This window comes from Dermacentor variabilis, chromosome 4, assembly GCF_050947875.1.
Source record: "Dermacentor variabilis isolate Ectoservices chromosome 4, ASM5094787v1, whole genome shotgun sequence".
NCBI lineage: Eukaryota > Metazoa > Arthropoda > Arachnida > Ixodida > Ixodidae > Dermacentor > Dermacentor variabilis.
The window spans coordinates 135,440,364-135,467,120 of NC_134571.1; the positions used below are offsets into that span (position 1 = coordinate 135,440,364).

The 26,757-nt window shown below is 48.1% G+C and overlaps 1 long non-coding RNA gene, 1 other non-coding gene and 2 pseudogenes across 4 annotated transcripts in view; 2 read left to right on the forward strand and 2 right to left on the reverse strand.

The window, feature by feature from the left end:
* LOC142579815 (uncharacterized) overlaps positions 1-22,907 on the reverse strand; it is a 160,660-nt gene extending 137,753 nt beyond the window's left edge. For all 3 annotated transcript variants that reach the window (XR_012827464.1, XR_012827465.1, XR_012827463.1), the window contains exon 1: positions 22,510-22,907. This is a non-coding gene — a long non-coding RNA (uncharacterized LOC142579815). The remainder of the gene's footprint in view (positions 1-22,509) is intronic.
* On the forward strand, positions 4,606-5,565 carry LOC142579813 (uncharacterized; annotated as a pseudogene).
* LOC142579812 (uncharacterized) lies at positions 5,624-6,902 on the forward strand (annotated as a pseudogene).
* On the reverse strand, positions 15,470-15,542 carry TRNAL-CAA (transfer RNA leucine (anticodon CAA)). Its single transcript has one exon. It is a non-coding gene; the product is annotated as a tRNA-Leu (tRNA).
* Positions 22,908-26,757: the final 3,850 nt, after the last annotated feature.

Below are 26,757 nucleotides of genomic sequence, written 5' to 3' on the forward strand. Positions count from 1 at the left end.
TGCCTTTTTAGGGAACCCATGGGCGCTCAGTAGGCCAGAGTAGGTAGTAATAAAGAAGGTCCCCTAAGGGAACCTCAGAACAGCATCGCCGTCAATAAAAGAAAAAGGAGGAAAGCAAGAAAGTGAGCTCGCCATACAATAGGCTACATAAACATGCAGGGCGGCAGAAAAAAAGAAAAGTGGGCATAGATTGAGGAGCAGTTAAATAGAGAACTAGGGGTGTATGCAGTTACAGAAACACACCTTAGGGACTCGGAAGAGCCGCCAGTGATTGAGAATTATGTTTGGGAAGGGTGTACTAGAACTAAGTCTGAAAGAAAGGGAGGGGGAGTCGGAATGCTCATCCATCAGGGAGCCAAATAGAAAAGAGTAAATTCAAAATGTCAAGAGCAATTTTGGTTATCAGGTACAATGAGTGGGAAAAAACTTGACTGAGCATTACCTATTTGTGGACCGGAAACAATTATGCAGAGAAGAATAAATAGTTAGTGGAATGCATAAGTGCTGATATTAAGGGTTTCGGGAATGATGCTGAGATTCTCCTGTTAGGTGACATGAATGCCCACATACAGGATTTAGATGGCTATACCAACAACAACGGGAAGTCAATGCTATACCTGTGTGAGCAACACAACCTCGTTATCGTGAATACAGGGCCTAAGTGTGAAAAGCAGATCACGTGGGAAGTGGGAAGCCAGCAATCAACCATTGATTACTGTTTGATGACAGAAGGAATTCACGATAAGTTGAGAGAAATGGTCATTGATGAGGAAGGGTATAGCAGCATAGGGAGTGACCATAAACATATCGTATTGAATGTGGGATATGTAGTTTGGAAAGAGAGCAAGGAGTGCAAAATGGCCACTCCAAATTTGAATGCTGAAAAAATAACAAATATAGTCACTAGAGTCAAGGAAGAACTTTGCAAATGGCCAAGTAAAGAATGGGAATAGAGTGATCTTTTAAGTGTAATAACGACATAAATACTGAAAGGGAAACATGTTCGTCGGAAAGGAAAAAAGAAACAGAAAAGCTGTTGGAACAGGGAGATACGAGAAGCTATTGCCGAACGACAGAGAGCATCCCAAGAGCACAGGCAGGCAAAGAAGGCACAGTTGCCACAGGATGAAGTAGCCAGTAAATGGGATTTATACTGGGAGAAAAAGTCTAAGGCTCAAATACTGGTGCAAGCAAAGATAAAAGGTGAAAGTGAATGTCGGTTGCCAGAAATACGTGAGAAAAAGAAAGCCGCACCTGGAATATTTTGGAAGCACATAATATTATTAGGCAGGAAGTCAACAACACAACATAACCTAGACGAAAATGGAAACAAAGTGGAAGGGGAAGCGGCATTAAATTACATCCTAAAAATAACAGCCGAACGTTTCCAAGGCAATGACGAGGTTGTATTTGAAGAAAAAAAGAACATGAAAGAGAACCAGATCGAAAAGGAGCTGGTGCTGACAAATTTCAACTGGAAGAAAGTCGAAGAGAAAATTTCTAAGCGCACTGCCACAGGGCTAGACAAGGTTCCCGTTAGGCTGATTAATGAACTGGGACCAAAAAGTAAGGAAGCTCTGGTGAAAGCAGCAGAAGAAACTTTAAAAGATAGACGAATACCAGACAGTTGGAGATAAAGTAGAATGAATTTGATTCATAAAGGTGAGGGCGAAAAAGATAGAATTCACTCATATAGACCACTGACCCTTCCTAATCGGTAATATACAGGCTAGCAACGCAGGCAATCAAATTAAAGCTGCAAACATGGGCAGAGATAATGGCATTTTGGGAAAACTTCAGAATGGCTTCTGAATAGGTAGGCTTTTGGATGACAACTTCTTTGTTCTTACTCAGTGTATTGAAATATCAAGAGTAGAAAGCAGACCATTATATGTGGCCTTACAGGAGTGTATGACAACGTAGACTGCAACATTTTGCGAGATATTCTGGTAGGGGAAGGCTTAGATGATGTTTGTCTACAGCTTTTGAGAGAGATTTACCTAGAAAATACTGTTGGCATTGACTGGGAAGGGATGAGGAGCGAGGAGAAAGTTTATATCAACAAGGGACTGAGGCAGTGTTACGATCTGCCTGGGTTCATGAACAAGGGAGGGCTCGAGGCACCCTCCGTTAGACGGATGCTCTGCAGCGTAATGGTGACGAACGATGACTGACCACCGAGCAGCTGTGCTCGTCGGTGTTTATTGCGGTGCAGTGACCAATGTTGCCTACCAAGCGTGGCAGGCCGCCAAGCCTGGCGGGCCAACAAAGATTATGCCCGAGGGGCATCACATGCTTGTTACATCCAGAGGTGCCCTTTATCCCCCCTACTGCTCATGACGGACAGGGTCGTCCACTCTCAGAGTGAACACGGCTCACTATGGCCACTTCAGGGTGCGTGTTGGCAAGGTGTTCAGCAATCTCAGAAACATCACTTGTGGTGTCCCGAAGGGATCGGTGCTGAGCTTCTACTACAACCTGGCTCTGGCAGGACTCGCGGCAGCACTACTTGGCAGACACCCCCTATGCATATGATGTGGTGCTGTGGGTTCGAGGACCTAGGAGAAGCATCGCTGCCATCCGGGGCTCACTGCAGAGGGCCCTAGAAGCAGTCATCTCTTTCGTCAGTAGCATTGGCCTCTCTGTCCTAGGCAAAGACAGAGGCAAAGACAGAGGCAAAGACACTACTGGCACACCCGTTGCCCTCAGCACGCCACCATGTCAAGCAGCTGCGGATTGCAGACTCCACCATCCCATGGAAGCGGGAGGTCACCCATTTGGGCCTAATCATCTATCACTGGCTCTCTTGGACTCCTGCTGCTGAGACTGTCACTACAAAGTCCACAGAGTTCAGGGGGCAGTGAGCAAGCTGCAGCAGCATGGCCGGGGCTACACTGTCAAGTGGGTGCTGCGGATGAACCGAGCTGCAGTCACATCCATCCTGCTGTTTATGTCCTGCCGCTGGTTCTCCAGCCAGGACACAGCAGCTCGAGAGACTGCACACAAGTGCAGTAAGGAGCATCCTCGGTCTCCCCAGGCATAGGCGCCGAATACGGGGCGGGCTCTGGGGCCCGAGCCCCTTCCAGAGTTTTTGCTCCGGTCGCTCCAAGCCGCGCATCATGCACAGACAAGCACAGGAGCAAATGGGGAACAGTGTCGCCACCACGACCGCCTCCTTGCCGCAGCAGGCCACCAACACACATGCCCCTCACCACCCTTGCAGCCAGACCGCTATCTCAAAGATGCCCGGACCAGCAGCACTGAAAAACCTCCCGCCACCGACAGCAGCCCCACAGACTCGTAGCATAGCGATGGAGCGCGCGAAGTAAACGGACGTGTGGCACATCGGTTCTGTCAATTTTTGACCGCAGCCACGGACCATTTGACCGGACCTCACCAAATTTTGTGTCCTCTGGATCCAGCAAGTCACCCAGACCAAGGAAACATCTAATTAAGCCACGGATTGTCCACTACAATTCTGAAATCATCCCTGTCCAGCCCTACCTCCAGATTATGCCGACCTGCAACGTGTGTAGTATTGTGGGACACAGGGCAGACACATGCCTCAACTCAAGATGGTTGTGGACTGTGTGCACAACAGGCGCCATTTCTGGAGGGGGTGTGGGCCCCCTCACGAGTGTAACGCGAAATCTACAGTTTGTGGTGGTGACCAACACATGAACTCAAAGGACTGTGTGGCAAAGTACCACACAAACGCCAAGATGGCCACCTCAAAGGGCGGGGAGAACCCAGCTAGGAAGCTGGCACACATCAATGGCAGCACCGGTGACTCACTGCGCCGGAGTATGATGGCTAGAAGCGTGAGTGACCAACTCGACGCAGGTGCCACCCAGCAGGCGCGTCCAGAAGCGAGGAGAAGCAACACCATCCCCCACACGCGGTGGCCCAGGGAACCAGAGCCGCTTCCAGTAGCAACAACCAAAGAAGCAAGGCGTGGACGACGCCTGGGTGCAGTGTACTAGAATAGGGGCAGTAGGGGAGAGTCGGGAGGCTTGGGACGGTAGGAGGAATGGGACATCTGGTGCATCTCTCTAGCAACTAGTTCAAAAACATTCTCTAATTACTCACGAGATGGCACTAGCGTATCGATAGCCTGGCTGTAATGGTGTACGTCTTTGGCAGGTGCAAGTTGTTGTGGGAAAGAATAGTCTGATTCACATGTAAAAAGTAAGTATCTGCTATCTCAATTACAGCTTTCTCGTGTATAAAGTACTCAGAGGTCGCTAATACAAATTTTTCTCTGGGAAGGCGCATCAGCGTCTTATCTCATGCAGTAAAAAGTTTGGGTCTAAGGACACAACTTTCGCCACTGAAGGTTTCTTTGTTTGGGCGATGTAGCTTGGGAGGAATGGGACAGTTAAGATGAGGATGGAACGGGACACTGTCCCATTCCTCCCAGCAATAAGACTAGCGCTGTGACTAAGGACTCTGCTGCAAGGCTAAGCCCCATTAGCCCCGAAAGCAGTTATTTTCGTTTATTTCACATTTTGAGCTAATAAATATTTGGCACCATGAAAATGGCATGAGATAAAGGACAGGCTGGCTAGATAAAATTTCATGTTAGTACATTCTAATAAAGGAACTAAAGAGGCATGATAAAACGATCATATTGCTTCATTCCCAAGCTCCGATTACTGCAGTACCCCTATAAACATTCCGGGAGAAGGGCATAAATAGTAGGCTACAGCTACGGTTCTGTTTAATGCATGCACTGAATTAAGCGAAGCCAACTTAGTAGGGCTATGTGAGGGTGCTTATTTACATTTGCATGATATTGCTCCATTTGAATTTTCAGAAAGATGCCAAGGGTATACAAGAAAAAGCACCCCGAGAGGGCTCGGACATCGAACAGTCTGATGCTGGATGCTGTTAGATTGGTGTGCGAAGAAAAGAAAAGTATAAGGGCTGAGGCAGAAACTCTTAAAGTATCAAAATCATCTCTTGGTTGAGCAGTAAAGAAGTACAAGGGTTGCAGTGAGAGACAGTATCTTGTTCAGCTCTAACTTGGTCTGCAGTATGGTCTTTACAGCAGAAGATGAAGTACTCTTGAAGGAATATTTGCTTAAGGCAAGCAAGATGCATTATGGGCTTACAAGAATGCAGGTTCGTTCCTTGGCATACCAGTTTGCAACAGCATAAAGTCGCAAGTGCCCATCATCATGGGAAGTGAACAAGTTAGCTGGAAGAGACCGGTTTCTGGGCTTTATGGACCGTCATCCTGAGCTATCGCTTCGATCGCCGGAAGCAACCAGTCTCGGCCGGGCAAGGAGCTTCAACAAGCACAATGTCGATGCTTTCCTTTCAAATCTGAAAAGCGTCTGCGACCGACACAAATTAACTCCAGACCGTATCTACAACTGTGACAAAACAGGCTTCACAACTGCCCACAATCTGCCAAAGATTGTCACAGCACATGGAGAGAAGAAAATTGGTCAGGTCACATGGGCAGAATGCGGCGAACTGGTGACCGTCTTGTGCACTGTCAATGCCATAGGAAACACTGTGCCACCAGTATTCATTTTTCCACGGGTGAGATTTAAAGATTTTTTTCCTGAAGGGCGCCCCAGCCGGAAGTCTTGGATTGGCAAGCCGGTCGGGATGGATGTCCGGCGAACTGTTTTCCTTGGCTTTACAGCATATTGTGACACATACAAAGTGCTCGAAGGAACAACCAATTCTTTTCATTCTCGACAATCATGAAAGCCATGTCAACATCAGCACCATCAACAAGGCCGAAGAAAGTGGCATCATTCTGCTGACCTTTCCTCCACACTGTAGCCACCATTTGCAGCCACTTGATGTATCCGTACATGGACCACTGAAATCTTGTTACAACGCTGCTTGCAATGACTAGCTTATAAATAACCCGGGAAGACCATCTCCATTTACAACGTCGGAGAACTAGTGGGATCCGCCTACGTATCAGCGGTAACACAAAAGAACACAATCCCGGGTTCCAGAAAACGGGTATTTGGCCTTTCAATAGCGAGCCCTTCACTGTGGATGACTGCATGATGTCGTCAGTCACTGACAGACCCGAAGCTTCCCCTAGCGGGGACGTCTCACCACAGGCAGCCACCACAATGCGTGAAATGGATGGTTCAAGCCTTCTGGGAAACGTTTTGAACTCAGAGACAGACACTAATGCAGCTCGAAACATCCTCAGAGATGTCGTCATGCCCACAGTCAGTGAAGCTGCATCGACGTCAACTTTTCTCCCAGCAGTTGTATTGTTCCAAGTGACATTAGGCCCTATCCTAAGGCTGCGCCGCGTAACACAGGGCAAAAACGAAGGAAGAGAGGTAGCACTAAAATGCTTACAGATAACCCAGAGAATCGTGCAGTCGAGCAAGCAACTGCAGAAAGGTTTGCACGGCAAAGTATGAAAAAAAGAGCACCTAAGACAGCTAAGACTGCCGCCACTACCCATCTGAAAAGGAAACGGCGTCTTCAAAAGGACCACAGCTCCTCGAGTGAAGAAGAAACTGTCGCTGTTGCCTTTGACGATTCTGACAGTGACATTTCAAGTGTTGATTATGAGACTCACGACATTTCTGAAGCCGAATGAAGCTTTTAAAGCAACAAAAAGTGATTTTGTCCTTATTAGGTTTTGTAAAAAAAAAATCTGTCGTCTATTACGCGGGTAGAGTCGAGAGCAGCGAGAACTTGGATGTCAGTGTCCGGTTTTTTCGAAAGAAAGACGAGAGCTCCCAGTTTTACTTTCCTCTTCAGGAAGATGGAGCAACTGTACCAATGACCGACATTGTTATGAATCTGCCAGTGCCAAATACTATAGGGGGAACAAAGTGCCTGCAGTCCTACTTCAAGTTTGATGCAAAACTATCAGCTTATAATGTTCGCTAAGCAAGTTGTCACCATAACATTACACATGTCCCATTCCTCCCAAGTGGTGTCCCACTCCACCCTGAGGGAGGGGTGAAATGGGACAGATTTTGGCTGTTGTAAAGTATTTTTTTTACACCTGCCCCAGAAATGGTAGCAAAGATTGCTTCTCAGAATTTGTGCAGTGTGTTTTGATTTATATTGTAAGCCATCAAACATCTGTTTGTGTTCGAAATAAAAAAAAACTAAAAATATACTTATGACAAGTGTCCCATTCCTCCTGACTCTCCCCTATGTGTGCTCAGACGGCGAAGTGCGCCACAATGCTTTGAAGCCGGGAGTGTAGACAGGTCTCAGATGTATGTGGCAGCGCTACAGTCGCACAGTCTGTACGAACGCATTCTCCGTGTCTTGCGGCCAGTTGCAGTGTGCTTGCCGAGCTTCACCTTGCTTGTGAATAAACAAGACATTTCGGTCACTTGAGCCATGTGATGTTTTGCTGCATGCAGTGTTCATGAGTGAGAGCCAATGCCTAATCGTCGCAGGCAACAGCATTGCTTTGAGCCGGGCTGCGACACTGGCTACAAGGCGCACAACCTTTCCTTTTCGCCGCGCCAAAAGATGAAACAAGAATGGTTTGGGAATGAAACCTGCATCGCAAAGAAAAGGTGCTAGATGAAAGTTGCTCAGTCTGCGAGCGTCATTTAGAGCCTTCTTGCATCTTGCGAGATTACGTTCATATTATAGACGGGAAAGAGGTACGCATCCCGTGTGGAATGCAAGAGTTGCTACCGGATGCCATACCTATGCTCCTACCAAACACGCCTGCCTATATATCGAAGAAGACACTGAAGCCTCGGGCTCCAAGAAAGTGAAAGAATTCCATGGTGTGTTGTGCTGATCCAAAGAGGCCGTCTACTGAACAAAACAGCCACAATAATGCAGAAAACGAACTCGCTCTACTTGGTACGCCAGATTTACAACATGACACACCTGAATCAGAGCTGCTCGAAGCGAACTCTGCGTTATCCCTTTGCTCTCTCGATGTGCCTTCTGTGTACTGGAGTTCTCACAACGTACCGGGCCATAATGGATTTCTATACAGCAAGCTCAGAATGTGCAAGTTCAAAGTTGTCTGTGAAAGGGTGGTTATCTTTACAGGGCACGACGAGCCTGAAGTCATGTACACAGCGCATCTCTATGGCCACATCATCGAAAAGGGAACCATTCTGTGCCGTAAACAAGCAACGGACATTCTCTTCAGAACAGATTCACATCGCACCTGCCCTGGCACCTTGCCAACGAGCCACATGCCCAAGCACAACTTAACAGAAGGTCTACAGCAGCAGGTCGCCATCTGTAATGGGAAATACTGCAGCAAAAGAATGCGCTGGAAAGGAACAACCTGAAAGAATGATTTTTTGTGTTCTGGGCTTAAGAATAAATGCATGCAAACGAGTGATATTTCACAAGTTCACTTACTATGGTGCATGGCAGAGGTTATTAAGACCAAGTAATTTTGATTCCAAGAATACAGTTTTGTTTTAGTGGAGGATAAGCATGCATCGCCTGCTGGTACACCAGAAAGGCACTTCATTCCCGAAACTCAAGGCTGAAGGGATTGATAAGAAAGCGCACCCAATCCACTGCTGCTAGACTATGAGTAGCAGCACAAAAAAAGGAGACTCCTTTGTCACTGTGTCCAGTTAAAAGACCGACTGAAGCAAATGCAGAACTCCCTAAAGCCCAAGAAAGTCTTACAGGAACTAACTGCATCACTGCCTTTGAAACAAGATTGTGTCCGACAGTGCTTTTCAGCAGCAAAGAAGAAAAGTGCAAAGGATAATGTGTACTCAAGACTGTATCTTACAACGTATCCTTAGGAAAATGAAAAGTGCCAAAGTCTACGAACATTTGCGTAAACACAATATTCTCTCACTGCTGATGATGATGATGTGTAGTGTTTTATGGCGCAAGGGCCAGGTATGGCCAAAGAGCGCCATGACAAATGGTAGTGTTAACGATGTATTATGGAAGATGTGACATGGCTGTAAAGTGGCCTAAAAATAGTCGCTGTACAGTGCGTAAAATCTACGTGCTATAAAATTATGGCGATGATTAATGACGAAGACTGTGAAGAATAAAATCCATCGTAAAAGAATGATGCATTGTTTAAAATATGCGAGATGTTAAATTGCTTACAGCACTACAGCCTAGCCAGAGCCCTTGAACCACAAGGGCCTAGAGGCATGTGCTTATTCAAAATAATTATCGCAGCGACATCCTCAGAAGAGAGGAAGCGCTACGAACGTGTGGGGCTAATAACATGCAACACAACATCTTTCAAAAAACCTAAGACGGCGTTGGTGTCAAAGAGTGGTTCTGGACCAAGTAACAAAACAGGATGAAGGGGGATGTGGTGCCTGTATGCTAAGAGAAAATGTTTTTTTCTTTCGGGTTCGGCTTCCCGACACTCCAGTAGGACGTGGAGGACGGTCAGCTTCTCCCCGCATCTACCACAGGTTGGAGGCTCGTTTCCCGTGAGTAAAAAGTTATGTGTGCCAAAAGTGTGTCCTATTCTTAGGCGGCAGAATAGCACATCTGTCCGGCGGCATTTTGTTACAAGAGGCCAGAAACCTAATTGTGGCTTTACTACATGCAGTTTATTATTTATTTCTTCGTCCCACATGCGTTGCCAGTGGCTTCGTAGTTTCCTTCTTAAGAAAGGCTTCAGGTCTGGGACAGGGACCGAAGCAGTAGGATTAACTGCATGCAATGAGATTGATGTGGCCATCTGGTCGGCTAGAACGTTTCCCTCGATGCCCCTATGTCCAGGCACCCAGCATATGACCACATGTTGGTTAGATATATATGCTTTGCACAGTGCGGAGTAGAGCTCATTAAATACTGGATTTTTGTGATTACAGAAAGACATCAAGGCCTTCACAACACTGAGGGAGTCCGTATATATAATTGATTTCTGGAGTTGTGATTTATTTATATGCTTTACGGCTGACAGCAGTGCGTAGGCCTCAGCCGTAAAGATACTAGTTTCCGGGTGCAGTACGTCGGATTCCGAGAAGGATGGACCGACGGCTGCATAGGATACCCCGTGGTGTGACTTTGATGCGTCTGTGTAGAACTCCGTGCAGGAGTATTTGTGCTGGAGTTCCCGGAAATGCATCTTGATTTCAATCTCTGGGGCATGCTTTGTGACTTCCACGAACGATATATCACATTGTATGAGCTGCCACTCCCAAGGAGGTAGCAGCTTGGCTGGATGCATTAGGCGAAGCTCGAGGAGTGGAACGTGCATTTCTTCGCTAAGCTCCCTCACACGCAGCGAGAAAGGCTGTCTTACGGACGGACGATTATGAAAGAGTGTAGCACATGTCATGTCATTAATGGTACTAAAACAGGGATGTTGGGGGTTTGAGTGGACTTTCAGAAAATATGTATGGCTGATGTATGTTCTCTGCAGATGAAGTCACCACTCATTTGATTCTGCATATAAACTTTGTATGGGACTCGTTCTGAAAGCGCCAGTGGCCAGTCGGATTCCTAGATGGTGGACTGGGTCTAGCATCCTTAGTGCGCTCGGGGCAGCAGAGTGGTAAATCACGGCACCATAGTCTAGTCGTGATCGAATGAGGCTTTTATAGAGATTCATTAAGCACTTCCTGTCACTACCCCACGTAGTCTGGGATAGAAGTTTGATTATGTTCATTGCTTTTAGACACTTTTCTTTGAGATGTTTAATGTGGGGGACGAAGGTGAGTCTGTAGTCAAGTATGACACCTAGAAATTTGTGTTCTTTGTTTACAGGTATCTGTTGTCCACGCAGTTCTATGCAAGGATCTGGGATAAGTCCTCTCTTTCTTGTAAAAAGAACACAAGAGCTTTTGTTAGGATTGATCTTAAACCCATTCTTGTCTGCCCACATTGACACTTTGTTCAGGCCATGCTGTACCTGTCTCTGGCAGACTGCGAGGTTACAAGATTTGAAAGCTATTTGAATGTCGTCCACGTAGACAGAGTAAAAGATGGCGGGTGGTAGTGAAGCACGAAGCGTGTTCATCTTCACGATAAATAGCGTGCAGCTGAGCACGCCTCCTTGGGGTACACCCGTTTCTTGCGTAAAAGGACGTGAGAGTGCATTGCCGACTTTTACCCGGAAGGTACGATTTGACAGATAGCTTTTTATTATATTAAACATATTACCGTGGATGCCCATTTCTGACAGGTCTCTTAAGATTCCGTAACGCCACGTGGTGTCATACGCCTTTTCCATATCGAGAAATATGGATAGGAAGAACTGTTTATGTATAAATGCGTCCCGGATATTCCCTTCAACACGCACGAGATGATCGGTTGTGGAGCGCCCTTCTCGGAAGCCGCACTGATAAGGATCAAGCATTTTGCTCTGTTCAAGGAAATGAATGAGTCGCCGATTTATCATTTTTTCGAACACCTTACAAATGCGACTTGTGAGGGCTATCGGGCGGTAACTTGCCACTGAGGAAGGGTCTTTGCCTTGTTTCAAAACAGGGACTACAATGGCTTCCTTCCAGGCGGTTGGAAGGTACCCTGCATCCCAGATGGTGTTGAAAAGTGTGAGTAGTGTAAGTTGCGTGTCATTGTGTAAGTTTTTGAGCATTTCATACATGATTTTATCAGATCCTGCTGCGGAACTCTTGCATGCGCTCAAGGCAGCTTTCAACTCGGCAGCACTAAAAGGGCAATTGTACGGTTCATTCTGTCGGCATTTATTGATGAGTGGCTTGCATTCTTCTATTTGTTTGTATTTTAGGAAGGATTGCGAATAATGATTTGAGCTTGATACACTCTCAAAGTGCTCCCCAAGTGAGTTGGCCTGGTCTTGCAGTGTATCGCCCTGTGTGTTTACCAGGGGGACTGAGTATGTTTGCCTACCTCTAATCCTATTAACTCTGTTCCAGGCTTTGGCCTCATCCCTAAAAGAGTTAATACTCGATAGATACTTTTGCCAGCTTTCTCTTCTGGCCTGTCGGCGGGTTCTCCTACCTTGGGATTTTACTTTTTTAAAGTTGGCAAGATTTTCTGCAGTGGGCGAAGCGCGTAGCATCTCCCACGCTTTGTTCTGATTCCTACGTGCAATTCTGCATTCACTGTTCCACCACGGGACATGCCGTTTGCATGCCGAGCCGCTTAATTCACGTATGCATTTAGATGCGGCATCTATTATAAAGGCTGTGAAGTACTCCACAGCAGCATCGATTTCTAAAGAAGACATGTCGTCCCATGATATACTAGTTAAGTTTCGGAACCTCTCCCAGTCTGCTGTGTCAATATTCCACCTAGGAGCATGTGGTGGATATTCATTTTCTTTAGGTGATCTTAGCAGTATAGGAAAGTGGTCGCTGCCGTAAGGGTTGTCGGCAACTTCCCATTCAAGTTCAGGCAGTACAGACGGGGAGACTATGCTAAGATCTATGGAAGAATAGGTTCTGTTTGCGAGAGAGTAATATGTGTGTTGCTTCTTATTCAACAGACACGCACCAGAAGAAAAAAGGAATTGTTCGACAAGACGTCCTCGCGCATCTATATGAGGGTCGCCCCACAGGTAGTTATGCGCATTGAAATCGCCAAGAACAACATAGGGTTCTGGCAATTCATCTATAAAGGACTGAAATTCATGTTTGCTTAGTTTATAATGTGGGGGAATATAAAGCGAGGAAATAGTGATAAGTTTCTTCAGCAGAATAGCCCGAACCGCCACTGCCTCAAGGGCCGTTCGTAGCTGTACACGTTGACAGGCTATGCTTTTTTTAATTATAATTGCAACACCACCCGATGATGCGAGAGCATCATCGCGATCTTTGCGAAATGTGACATACTGTGGAAGAAAGTTTGTGTATTTTGATTTCAAGTGTGTTTCCTGTAAACACAGCACTTTTAGATTGTGTTTATGGATGAGTTCTTGAACGTCATCAAGATTCCTAAGTAGACCTCTGACATTCCATTGAATGATTTGTGTATCCATATTTTAAATTAAATTTGTGCTGTGTTTACGGAAAGGGAAGGGATGTCTTAGATTACAGAACCCTTTCGAGGCCCTGTAATAGGGGTTTTGCTCTTTCTGAAGCGTTCGAGCGAACCTCGGCGCTCCTTAGGCGTTTGGTGCGCCTTGAGGACAGGTGTAGTGTCCATTGCCTCCTGTGAGACACCGGACAAGCGCTCTTGCGAGCGAGATGTTTTCTGCGAGAGTCCTGCCCCGGAAGGCAAAACCCCTGCGCCCCCCAGCCCGGAGGTCGATGGGGCTCCCTGGGGGATTTGGCTGCGCTGGCCGTTGCCAGCGCTGGAAGGGAGCTGGGAGGTTGAGGCAGCCTCGGCTGCGCCCACCTTCGGGGTCGGTGGTCCCCTCTCCTCGGTTGACGGAGCAGCGCTAGCTGCAACCGCCGCGGGGACAGATGGCTTAGCTGCCGACTCACTGATTGAGGGTCGGACAGCCGCCGGAGGCCGTTGTGACGCTGCCCCCTGACGCGCCACTTCGGCAAAGGTTTTCTTTGGCAGGTGTGCTACCCGCCTTCGTGCCTCTTTGAACGATATATTCTCTTTCACTTTGATCGTTACTATTTCTTTTTCCTTTTTCCAGGAGGGGCACGACCGCGAGTACGCGGCGTGCTCCCCATCACAGTTTACACAGTGGGGAGCGTTCTCACACGTTTCAGTGGTGTGTTCTTGGGCACTACATTTAGCACAAGTTTGACGGCCTCGGCAACTCTGCGAACTGTGGCCGAAGCGCTGGCACTTGAAACAGCGGAGTGGGTTGGGCACGTACGGCCTAACGCGGAGCTTGATGTACCCGGCCTCGATTGACTCGGGCAGGACACTTGAACCAAAGGTGATTATTAAGTGCTTCGTTTGAATCTCTTTACCATCTCGCCTTATCTTTATTCTTCTAACATTGATAACATTTTGCTCACTGAAGCCCTCCAGGAGCTCCGCCTCAGTCAGCTCAAGCAGATCATCATCGGAAACAACACCGCGGGAGGTGTTCATTGTACGGTGTGGCGTTACTGTTATGTTGGTCTCCCCGAATGACACTAGTTTCTGTAGTTGCTCATATTGCTTCTGGTCGCGGAGCTCCAAGAGGAGGTCACCGCTTGCCATCCTGGACACCTTGTAACCTGGTCCAAAAACATCAGTCAAGGACTTTGAGACAAGGAATGGTGATATGTTTCGCACTGCTTTGTTTGGCTTTTCAGAGTGAATGACGTGGAACCGGGGGAAATTCTGGATTTGGTGTCCGAAAAACTGAAAAACATCTTCGGTGCGCCCTCGTTTCGGAGGGCGATCAGGAAGTTTGGGGAAGGGAGTTTCCATGAGAATATATAAGATTCGGCAACAGCGCCGACCGCCCACCACGGAGCCCAACGAGGGGACGCGGCAGAGCTTGTGTACAAGCCTGCACGACGCCAGCCGTACGCCATCACTATAACCCAATATGGTGTACCCAAGGTAGGATATCCACACAAGGTTAACCCTTGCCGCCAAGAAGAAGGAAGTGAATAGAAGAGAGAAGGAGACAGGAAAGGTGGAAAGTAAGGGAAAGACGAAGGTTGTAGGAAGAGAGAGACAGGAAAAGGCGACTGCCGATTTCCCCCGGGTGGGTCAGTCCGGGGGTGCCGTCTACGTGAAGCAGAGGCCAAAGAGGCGTGTTGCCTCCGCCGGGGGGCCTTAAAGGTCCGAACACCCGGCATCGGCTCAACCCCCAGGATCCCCCTTTCCCCGGACACGGCTAAGCCGCGCACGGCTACACGCGGGAGGGTCCAACCCTCGTGTGCTCGGGTCCGTGGTGTCGCAACACACCAAACGCCTGCTTGCGCAGACGCCCCTGCGGGGTCTCACTGCTGAGCAAGAGCACACTGAAACATTACTTGAAGCTGTGCAAGAGTGGTTTCGGTTTCAGCACTAAAATACTGAGACAACTGAAGCAAAAAACAAGATATATGAGCACTTTTAGCAGACATGGAGGGCTATTGGTCGATGAACTCAAACTGTGAGAGCACCTGAATGTCACGTTGTCCGGGCATATTGAAAGATTTGTCGACATGGGCTTTATTATAGAAGGAGGAGGAGAGAGCATGCCTTGCGACCACGGAAAGGTGATAATGTTCATACCCTTTAATGGGAAGTGGAAACAAATAATAGGTTGCTCTACCACTCGAGGGAACATAAAAGCAGAGCTCCTTGCCAAGATTTTAATAGAAGCAACAGTACTTGGTGGAGCTAGTGGACTTCTTGATTTTATCACCTGTGGCGGTGCCTCATGGAACCGTCATGTGTGGAAGATCTTGGGGATTGGTGTGGACTCAAGAAAGGCCAACTGCAAATCTGAGCATCCTGTAGGTCCTGCTCGTCACCTGTATTTTCGGTTGGACTTTCACCACTTAATCAAGAAGAAGAAAGGGGGTTAATCGAGGGGTCAGATTTTTATTAGTGATATCATAGGAAGCCAACAAACACTGACACCAAGGACAACATAGGGGTAATTACTTGTGCTTAATAAATTAAATAAAGAAATGATAAATTAATGGAAATGAAAGTGGATGAAAAAACAACTTGCCGCAGGTGGGGAACGATCCCACAACCTTCGCATTTTGTGTGCGATGCTCTACCAGTTGAGCTACCGTGGCGCCGTTTCCCCATCCACTTTGTTGAGTATCTATGTTTCGTAGTAGAACACTGGGAGTGTTAGCCAGCGCCACCACTCACAGACCTTAGCAGCGGATGTGGAGGATCCTTTCTGCGGCAGGCGTCATGAGAACGTGATCTTTTTGGGTGAAGGCAGGCGGTCACTAAACACACACATGCTACCTGAAGGCATCAATGTTGCCGGATTCAAAACCCTCGTTATGTAATAAACGAGAAGAAAGGGGGTTAACTGAGGGGCCTGATTTTTATTAGTCATATCATAAGAAGCCAACAAACACTGACACCAAGAACAACATAGGGGAAATTACTTGTACTTAATAAATGAAATAAAGAAACGATAAATTAATGGAAATGAAAATGGATGAAAAAACAACTTGCCACAGGTGGGGAATGATCCCACAACCTTCACAAACTGCAAATGTAGTCGTTGTGGGGTATTTGCAAATCAGAATGAAAGAATGGACAAATTTTGGCCCTTGCCAAGAGGTCCTTGCCTGACGAGGCAAGGGCCTCATTGCAGTCTTTTCTGTAAATGGCATACTGCCAGAGAAAGTTTGTGCGCGAAGGATTAAGATGTGTTTCTTGGACACACAGCACCTTTGAACTGTACTTATGTAAGAGTTCCTTAATATTTTCTAGGTTGCGGAGTAAGCCCCTGACATTCCACTGTAATATCTGTGTATCAATAATATATCTGTATTGTGCTGTGTGTCTAAGAGATTAGATTAGATTAGCCCATGAGACTTTCCAGGCCCCATGATACGGGATTTTTCTTTCCTCACGGCGCGCTCGAGGGAGCATCACCATTCCTCGGGCGTCTTAGACGCCGGAGTTTTGCTTGTATTCGTCACCTTGTCTGAGGCGGTGGACACTGCGCGTGCAGCGGGCACTTTCGGTGGAGTTTTGGGCCGATCTGCACGGGCAGTGGCCGTGGGTGCAACAGGCCTAAAAATCTGCTGGCCCTCCTTTGCGGGGGCCGCAACAGCGCTGGCTGTTCCAGTTAGGAGGGCTGATGGCGTGACCGCCGTCCCTTTCTGTGTGACTTGGGTGGCCACCGAATGATGTGTTGCTGCCCCCTAGCGCGCCACATCGGTGTAGGAAGGATCTGTGTAGCTGCCGAGCGTGTTTTGTGTGGGTGATCGAGTGTACATTAAAACAGTGCACACGGAACTTGTTTGGGAGGAAGGTCTTGTGCAACGAGTGGTCGGTGCTGTGACATAAGTTGTGGGAGTGCAAGGACAGCTTCGATTCATACACGCCGACCCTCTGCAGCCATACCTAAATTCAGCGCTCAAGCGACATTTCACGAAGGAATTACCGCATGATGTGTCCCCATCAAGTGAACCGCCTCCAGTAGAAGGGTCGCGAACACCTTGTGTACCATCATTGATGGAAAATCCCAACAAAGCCGCTCAACCCCTCCTGGAAGACCGTGCAATGTCTACCTCTGATTTCTCCAATTCCTCACCACAACCTATCCCAGAGCCAGCACCAGCATCACTGCCGACGCCTGCTGATCCGGTGCAGACTGCACTGCTTCGCAGGAGCACCTGTTCACACAAGCCACCAGAGTGGCTCAGACACAAGAACTTTAAGTTAACGCTATTTTGAAAAGTCAGGGGAAAGAGAATATTACAGCATGACGCTTGGCAAGACTGTGTTTTGACGTCATACCTTGCTCCCTATATAGGCTTGTATTGTTGCCTGAATAAAGGGTCAGTTGTTCGTTGTACACTCGAGACGCAAGTCTTAACAGTATGTATAAGTGTTCTGCATTTGTTGTGAGTACCTATCAAACTTTTGGGCAACAGACCATTTTGCAGTTGGTGTTTTCCAGCTGCTGCCAATGCTCCTAAGACGCAACCAAGATTTCTGCGGGGGGCTGGTAAGAAGTGCCTAGCTTTACCTTTTTTGGACTAGTTTTTGTTGCACAAGTGACGCTGATTTTGTCTAATTCTTCTGTTGCAGGACGCCTACTCTACCGTTTGCTTCAGTACCCCAAATGCTCATAAAGCCACAGATATTGTTGCTACTTTTGAGAGATTGAGTGTGGATATCGTTGATATTATTGCAGGCATGACCGCACTCATTGAAACCTACAGGATTTTTAATCTAAAGCATAGTCGGCACAACATGCAGACCCTAACAGTGCCGGAGCATTTTTGTGGCTTGCCAACAAATGCAAAGGCACCCATACTTGTTCGGGCTGTATCATTTCTTGAGGACAGTTTGGGCAAGAATGCTCTCAAATTCTGATTTGCCAAATAAACATTCAGAGATTAAATTGCACTATGTGGCGGATTTTGTTTGCTTCCTGGTTTTGGAACAGTACATGCTTTAGTTCCCCTTAACACCAGGGGCCTCAACCACCACTGATTGTTTCCATGACACTTGTCGCTGGTTTTGTGAATATGGCTTCCGCATGCATTGTACGTTTTGTGAACTAAGTCAACCTTTGTACATTTCTCGGCTTGTAACTGTGCCAGGCATTTTCCTTCAGGCTGGCCAAAGGAGGCCTATCACTGGTACAATTCTACCTCTTCAACTTGATTGCCCGATAACGATAAGTACACGTGTCATTGCCCCCCCTTTAAGAAGCATCGACCCGATGCTGCAAACAAACGAAAGTAATAAAGAAAAGCACTCGTAGCAAAGAAAAACAACAAAATAAGGAAGTTCGTCAGCGTCCGTAAAAGGGTTTAAGGCACACCACGTGGACCACTTCAGATCGTGTGTGGCGCCGCTGTGAATGCGAAATGCCGTCCGGCACGACCTCATAGTCCAGTGCGCCAATACGTCGGATGACCTTGTAGGGTCCGAAATAGCGTCGCAGTAGTTTCTCACTGAGTCCTCGTCGGCGTATCGAAGTCTATACCCAAACATGGTCGCCGGGCTGGTACTCTACGAAGCGTCGTCGGAGGTTGTAGTGTCGGCTGTCGGTCCTCTGCTGGTTCTTGATCCGCAGGTGGGCGAGCTGTCAGGCTTCTTCGGCGCGCTGGAGATAGGTAGCGACGTCAAGATTTTCCTTGTCAGTGATGTGCGGCAGCATGGCGTCGAGCGTCGGCGTCAGGTTCCTGCCATAAACCAGTCCTCTGCTGGTTCTTGATCCGCAGGTGGGCGAGATGTAGGGCTTCTTCGGCGCGCTGGAGATAGGTAGCGACGTCAAGGTTTTCCTTGTCAGTGACGTGCGGCAGCATGAGTCGAGCGTCGGTGTCAGGTTCCTGCCGTAAACCAGCTTAAATGGCGTGAGCTGTGTTGTTTCTTGCATCGCCGTGTTGTAAGCAAATGTTAGGTACGGCAGGACCGCATCCGATGTCTTGTGCTCGACGTCGACGTACATGGCTAGCATGTCGGCGAGGGTCTCGTTCAGGCGCTCCGTGAGACAATTCGTTTGCAGATGGTAGGCAGTTGTCTTCCTGTGACTTGTCTGGCTGTATTGCAAAATGGCTTGCGTGAGCTCTGCTGTAAAAGCCATTCCTCTGTCGGTGATGAGGACTTCTGGAGCACCATGTCGTAGCAGGATGTTCTCGACGAAAAATTTCGCCACTTTGGCTGCACTGCCTTTTGGTAAAGCTTTAGTTTCAGCGAAGCGGGTGAGATAGTCTGTCGCCACGACGATCCACTTCTTTCCGGAAGTTGATGTCGGAAACGGTCCCAATAAGCCCACCCCGATCTGCTGAAAAGGTCAGTAAGGAGGCTTGATCGGCTATAGCAATTCCGCTGGCCTTGTCGGTGGTGTCTTGCGTCGCTGAGTCTCGGCATGTCTTGACGTAACGGGCGACATCGGCGGTTAGGTGCGGCCAGGAATACCTTTCTTGTATCCTCAATAGCGTCCAGGAAAAAATGAGGTATCCAGCGGTCGGATCGTCATGTAGGGCGTGCAGTACTTCTGGACGCAGCGCCGACGGAACAAGAAGGTAGTTGGCACGGACTGATGAGAAGTTCTTCTTCACGAGTAGGTTGTTTTGAAGCGTGAACGAAGACAATCCACGCTTAAATGCCCTAGGGACAACGTCGGTGTGCCCTTCCAAATAGTCGACTAGGGCTTTTAGCTCCGGGTCTCCTCGTTGCTGTTCGGCGAAGTCTTCCACACTTACTATTCCAAGGAAAGCGTTGTCATCCTCGTCAACTTGCGGCGGCGGGTCAATGGGGGCGCATGATAGGCAATCGGCATCTGAGTGTTTTCGTCCGGACTTGTATGTTACAGTGATGTCGTATTCTTGTAGTCTGAGGCTCCAACGTGCCAGCCGTCCTGAAGGGTCCTTTAAGTTAGCTAGCCAACACAACGCGTGATGGTCGCTGACCACTTTGAATGGCCTGCCATATAGGTAAGGGCGAAATTTCGCTGTAGCCCAAACGATGGCGAGGCATTCCTTTTCGGTTGTACAATAATTGCCTTCTGCTTTTGATAATGACCGGCTAGCGTAAGCTATCACGTGTTCATGTCCGTCTTTTCTCTGGACCAGGACGGCACCGAGGCCTAGGCTACTGGCGTCAGTGTGTATTTGGGTATCGGCGTGCTCGTCGAAGTGCGCAAGTACAGGCGGCGACTGCATGCGTCGTTTGAGTTCTTGAAATGCGTCGGCCTGCAGCTTTTCCCACTTGAACTCGACGTCAGATTTAGTTAGCCGTTGAAGAGCACAGTATCGCTACTGTGAACGACAAAACTAACTGTTATCGGGCGAACCTGTGCCCACAAAACAGGCTACACTTATAGCACGATAGCGGCGAAAGCAGCAGCTATTTCTACAGTTATATCCATCCATATTACAGTATTTTTGTTAATTATCTACATTAATGCTACTATTTTCTGAGCAAAATATGGTCACTTCTGCATGTAATTCAGCTGGATGAGGCATGCCCAACTATGGTATCTACTGCAGGCATCCAGTAGATTCTTCCCATTACTAACTGCAATAGGGAGGTTGTAGTAATGGTTACTAACTCACTGGGTTAGTAAATTAGAAAAAAAGGTAGCTGTACTTGTTACCTTTTGAGTAGTAACTGCTTCACACATTTTACTACCTTGCTAGTAACTGCAGTTAGTAATCGTAAGGGCACTAACAGTTACTACTGTAGTTAGTGGCAAGGATAGTTAACAGTTGCTACCATTGTCATTACTAACAGGGTAGTAACATATGTGACAAGCAGTTACTACCCTAAAGGTAGCAAGTACTGCTACCGCTACTGCTACTGCTAATTTTACAGAATTACTTAGCTTTCACCTTTAATTGACAGTAGTTAATTTTTAATGATGGTGGTGCTGTTCGGTAGCGGCAGGGTTTGCACAGGGTCATGCACAACATTTATATCATGCAGTGTTTACCCCCTCCCAGTGAGGTTCATTGATGTTAGGCTTTACAGTAGTACTCAAGCTGTGTGGGCACATCCACAATGAAAATAAGTGGTTCTTTAAGCAGAATGGCTTTTATTTGGCATCTTTCACAATGCACCTCATTGACACCAGCGCGTATGCCAACACTCATTGGCTGCTGGGCCAATACATCCAGTGACAACAAATTGATGGAACCCACCGTGCCTGTCATCCCTACGAGATACAAGCTGGTGTATGTTTACAAATATACATGTAACCTCACACTTAAGCAGTTTTGTTTACAGAGGTACCTAGGGTTCCTTTTTAAGTAAATTTTTGTATTGCTCAGGATTCATTTTTCCATATGTTAATTCATTGGTACTGTTCCACAGTAAATCATATTCATGGTACAATATACAGTGATCTTTAAAGAATAATTTTCACACTGCCTGCACAATGGCACAAGAGGCAAAGCAAAAATTCAGAAAACGAGATGCTTACAAGATTGCGCTTTACTACGGCTTAAGAGCTGCACGCATACCATGTTGCAGTCTGCCAGCCAACAAGAGACAGGGCGACATTGTTATCAATGTCCTAATGCACGGTTGAATCACACAGAGGTGTGAACATCGCCCCATGCAAAAGAATTATCAACTGAGCTAGTTTGTAAGGTATCAATAAGAATAATTATGTTCATTCCACATACTGTGTGGAATCGACGTTCGCAAAGCATTTTGCAAACAGCTGGTTATCCGACATGATTCAGAGCACTTTGAGGAGTTAAATTATGGGGTCTTACGTGTCTAAACCAGGATTATTATGAGACATGCAGTAACGGAGGACTCTGGTTTAATTTCGACCACCTGGTGCTCTTTAACTCGCCGCACGGCACGCGTACCGTGCCAATGCACGGTACACGGGCGTTTTTTGCATTTCGGGAAGGGGGGGGGGGGGGGGGGGTGCGGCCGCCGCGGCCGGGACTTCATTCCGCGACCTCCCGTGCTTAGCAGCGCAACACTGAAGTCACTAAGCGACTCTGGTGGGTTTCTTCAAAGAGTTACCAGATGGACAAACTCGTTTGTCTCAAGTCGGCAATAGTGTGTTATGCGAGCCTCTCTGTGATGGCAGGCAAGAAGTCATGTTAATCGAGCCTTCCATGTCATGTCAAGTCATACATTACATGCCATGTCGTACATATCACACAAATCATATGATCCAGGTAAAAAAATGACGAGGACGTTATCACGACGGCGTAAAAGGCTACATAGACTCACGCTGCCTAACGTACGCATAGAATGCTTCGCATAAAAAAAAACAAAAAAAAAACAAAGGAGCCCGAGCAGGACAGGGACACAAAGTTAGTTTGTTATTCCTCGGTGAACTGGCGCAATCCAGTCTGGCGTACCGGCAAAAGACATCTCAAAGAAAAGAGGTCTCGTCGTCTTGGTGCCCTTGTCATGTTCGCGCTCATTATTTTCCTCATGCAATTCGCAGCTTCACGGGCACAATCTGCGGGCTTCAGCACCAAGCGTCTGTTTTTTTTTTTTTTTTTTTCTTGGAAACGACGAATTCAACGGCCGCAAACATGCGCGTGAAACGATCTATGATGTAAGGACGAGTCAATGAATGCTTACACTTGAAGAAGTCGTTGTCGACGAAGTGCGCACTGCACACTCTTAATGATCGCACAGCGGCTCGTCGACGCAGAGCCTCAACATCCATTCTCCTCTCTTGGCCACATCACTCGGAAATGAATAAAGACAAATTTTTCTTCTAAGCGTCCAGCTCGCACACTGCGTCACGCAACAGGAGCGCCTGTATTTCCTCGCTTCTTCCATCGCGCAGGCCTTGACAAGCCACAGACGACACACCAAACAAAATTAGCGCACCGAAATACTGGCTGCAACGCTACACGTCTCGTCGCGAAATCGTTCACACGTGGGTTCTTGCGCAGAACCATAGAGTTTCTCACATGTAGTGAGAAACTCTATGCGCAGAACCAAGACCGGCATGTCCTGACCACGACCTACGGTATAAAGGTAATTCTAGCCACCCTAATAAAGGGCGACCTGCGCATCCCGTGGTTGCCTACGGCAGCGCGCGGCCGAAGAAATATCACGTGATCATTGAGCAGGGACCAAGCGTGCCGGTAGAGGCCGCCAGCTTGTGGAGGCCGCCACCAGTGCAGCTTGTGGAGAATATTCGTTTTCTTTAGATGTTCTTATCAGTATGGGGAAGTGGTCGCTCCCGTAAGGATTGTTCGTAACTTCCCATTCGAGTTCGGGCAGTATAGACGGGGAAACTATACCCAGATCTATTGAAGAATAGGTTCTGCTTGCAAGAGAGTAATATGTGTGTTCCTTCTTATTCAACAGGCACACACCAGAAGAAAAAAAGGAACTGTTCAACAAGACGTCCTCGCGCATCTATACGAGGGTCGCCCCACAGGTAGTTATGTGCATTGAAATCGCCAAGAACAACATAGGGTTCTGGCAATTCATCTATAAAGGACTGAAATTCATGTTTGCTTAGTTTGTAATGGGGGGGGGGGGGGAGGGTATATAAAGCGAGCAAATAGTGATAAGTTTGTTTAGCACAACAACTCGAACCGCCACTGCCTCAATGGCCGTTCGTAGCTGTAAACGTTGACACGCTATGCTTTTTTGAATTACAATTGCAACACCGCCCACAGCATCATCGCGATCTTTGCGAAAAGTAACATACTAAGAAAGTTCGTGTGTTTTGATTTTAAATGTGTTTCCTGTAAACACATAACTTTTGGATTGTGTTTGTGGATGAGTTCTTGTACGTCATCAAGGTTTTTAAGAAGACCTCTGACGTTCCATTGAATAATTTGTGTGTCCATATTTAAAGTAAATAAGTGCTGTGTGTATGGAAACGGAGGTGATGCCTTAGGTTACAGAGCTCTTTCGAGGCCCTGTAACGGGGGTTCTGCCCTTTCTGGAGCGTTCGAGGGAGCTTCGCCGCTCCTTAGGCGTTTGGTGCGCTTTGGGGACAGGTGTAGTGTCCATTGCCTCTTGTGAGGCGCCGGACACGTGCTTTTGCGAGCGAGAAGTTACAAAAGAGAGTCCTGTCTTGGAGGGCAAGACCCCTGCGCGCACCAGCCCGGAGGACGATGGGGCTCCCTGAGGGATTTGGCTGCGCCGGCTGTTGCCAGCGCTGGAAAGGGCCGGGGTGGTTGGGGCAGCCTCGGCTGCGCCCGCCTTCGGGGTGGATGGTCCCTTCTCCTCGGTTGGCGGAGCAGCGCTAGCTGCAACCGCCGCGGGGGCAGATGGCGTAACTGCCGACTCACTGCCTGTGGGTCGGACAGCCGCCGGAGGCCGTTGTGACACTCCGTGGTCAGGGGGCAGCAAGACATATAGGAGGTGAAACTCCCGTCAGCGCGAGCGAGCGCGGGCGACCAGATAAAGTCACAATTGTTGCATGCGCCGACGCTACCATATACAGTGGCGGCACCATGCGGCTCGTCGTAGAAGCCGCGGCGGAAAAAAAAAAAAAGCAGCGCCCGGCAGGCGGCTCGGCGGCTCCGGCAGCTCCGTGGTAGAAGTCAGGCGCGCCGGCCGAACGGGAGCAACACGCTCAACCGGTTGCCTTGGTAACCGAAACGGCGGTAATTTCTTCCCATGCCGCCAGGTGCCGCCAGCATGAAAATATATCCGCGGGATTGTGACCTTTACTGGTCGCCGCAAACAGCGGAGTTTCCACTCCTAAATGTATCTTGCTCCGTGCCCCTGACGCGCCACTTCGGCAAAGCTTTTCTTTGGCAGGTATGCTACCCGCCTGCGTGCCTCTTTGAACGATATATTCTCTTTTACTTTGATCGTTAAAATTTCTTTTTCCTTCTTCCACGAGGGGCACGACCGCGAGTACGCGGCGTGATCCCCGTCACAGTTTACACAGTGGGGAGCGTTCTCACAAGCTTCAGAGCTGTGTTCTTGGGCACAACATTTAGCACAAGTTTAGCGGCCTAGGCAGCTCTGCGAGCTGTGGCCGAAGCGCTGTAATTTGAAACAACGGAGTGGGTTTGGCACGTACGGCCTAACACGGAGCTTGATGCACCCGGCCTCAATTGACTCGGGCAGGACACTTGAACCAAAGATGATTATTAAGTGCTTCGTCTGGATCTCTTTACCATCTCGCCTCATGTTAATTCTTCTGACATTGATCACATTTTGTTCGCTGAAGCCCTCCAGGAGCTCTACTTCAGTCAGCTCAAGCAGATCACCATCCGACACCACACCGCGGGCGGTGTTCATTGTACGGTGCGGGGTTACTGTTATGTGGGTCTCCCCAAATGACACTAGCTTCGGTAGTTTGTCATATTGCTTCTGGTCGCGGAGCTCCAAGAAGAGGTCACCGCTTGCCATACTCGACACCTTGTAACCTGGTCCAAAAACATCAGTCAAGGACTTTGAGACAAGGACTGGTGAAACGGTTCGCACTCCTCTGTTTGGCTTTTCAGAATGAATAATGTGGAAGCGGGAGAATTCTGGATTTGGTGTCCGAAAACCTTGAAGACATCTTCGGTGCGCCCTCGTTTCTGTGGGCGATCAACAAGGGCGCGGAAAGAAGTTTCCATGAGAATATGTATACATTCGGCAACAGCGCCGACCGCCCACCACGGAGCCCAAGGCGGGGACGCGGCAGAGCTTGCATACAAGTCTGCACGACGCCAGTCGCACGCTGTCACTATAACCGAATATGGTGTACCCAAGGTTGGATAGACACACAGGGTTAACCCTTGCCGCTAGGAGAAAGGAAGTAAAAAGAAGAGAGAAGGAGACAGGAAAGGTCAAAAAGTGAGAGATAAAGACGAAGATTCGAGGAGGGAGAGACAGGAAGAGGCGACTACCAATTTCCCCCGGGTGGGGAAATTGGTAGTCGAGGCCAAAGAGGTGTGTTGCCTCCGCCGGGGGGCCTTAAAGGTCCGAACACCCGGCGTCGGCTCAACCCCCAGGATCCCCCTTTCCCCGGACACGGCTAAGCCGCGCACGGCTACACGCGGGAGGGTCCAACTCTCGTGTGCTCGGGTACGTGGTGTCGCAACACACCAAACGCCTGCTGACGCAGACGCCCCTGCGGGGTAAATAACCAGTTGTCTCTAAAAAGTGGAACAGGTTAGTAAATGGCACTAGCGGGTCATCTGCCAGTAATAGCGCAGGGTGCAAAGGTATATTTAAATAATATAGGTTGTGTAAAAGCTTCCTTCGCTGTGTTTCAAACTGTGGACATGTTATAAGGATATGTATACTGTAAGAGGTTGATTGCATTTTTCGCAAGTCGGCGGGTTTTCTTTTCGAAGGAGAAAGTTGTGTGTTAAATGTGTGTGTCCAATCCGAAGTCGACACAGGATAACCTCATAGAATCGTTGCTGGTGAGTGCACGACTTCCACTCACCAATTACGGGTTTAGTAAGATGTAGCTTGTTGCTTAAGCAATGGTCCCATTTCTGTTGCCATTTAGACGTCAAGGCCTTCCTAATCGCCGTGATACTATCCTGATATGGAAGCGCCGTGTTTGTTATGGATTTGTGCGCTGCAATTGATGCACACCTATCCACTGCTTCATTACCCGGTATACCGACATGGCTTGGTACCCAGCAAAATCTAATTGACCGGCCGTATTTTTTTTATGTTACCATGTTTAAAATGTCCCCTATCAGGGGTTCACATTCGGATTTCGCGTGTAGAGCCTTCAATGTGCTTAATGATGATGATGATGATGTGTGTGGAGCTTTATGGGGCAAGGGCCAGGTTTGGCCAAAGAGCGCCAAGCCAATGGTAATTATATCAAAGTCAAGCAATATATTACGAGCAATGAATGTTATGGGGCTGTAAAGGGGCCTAAAAGATGGCCACTGT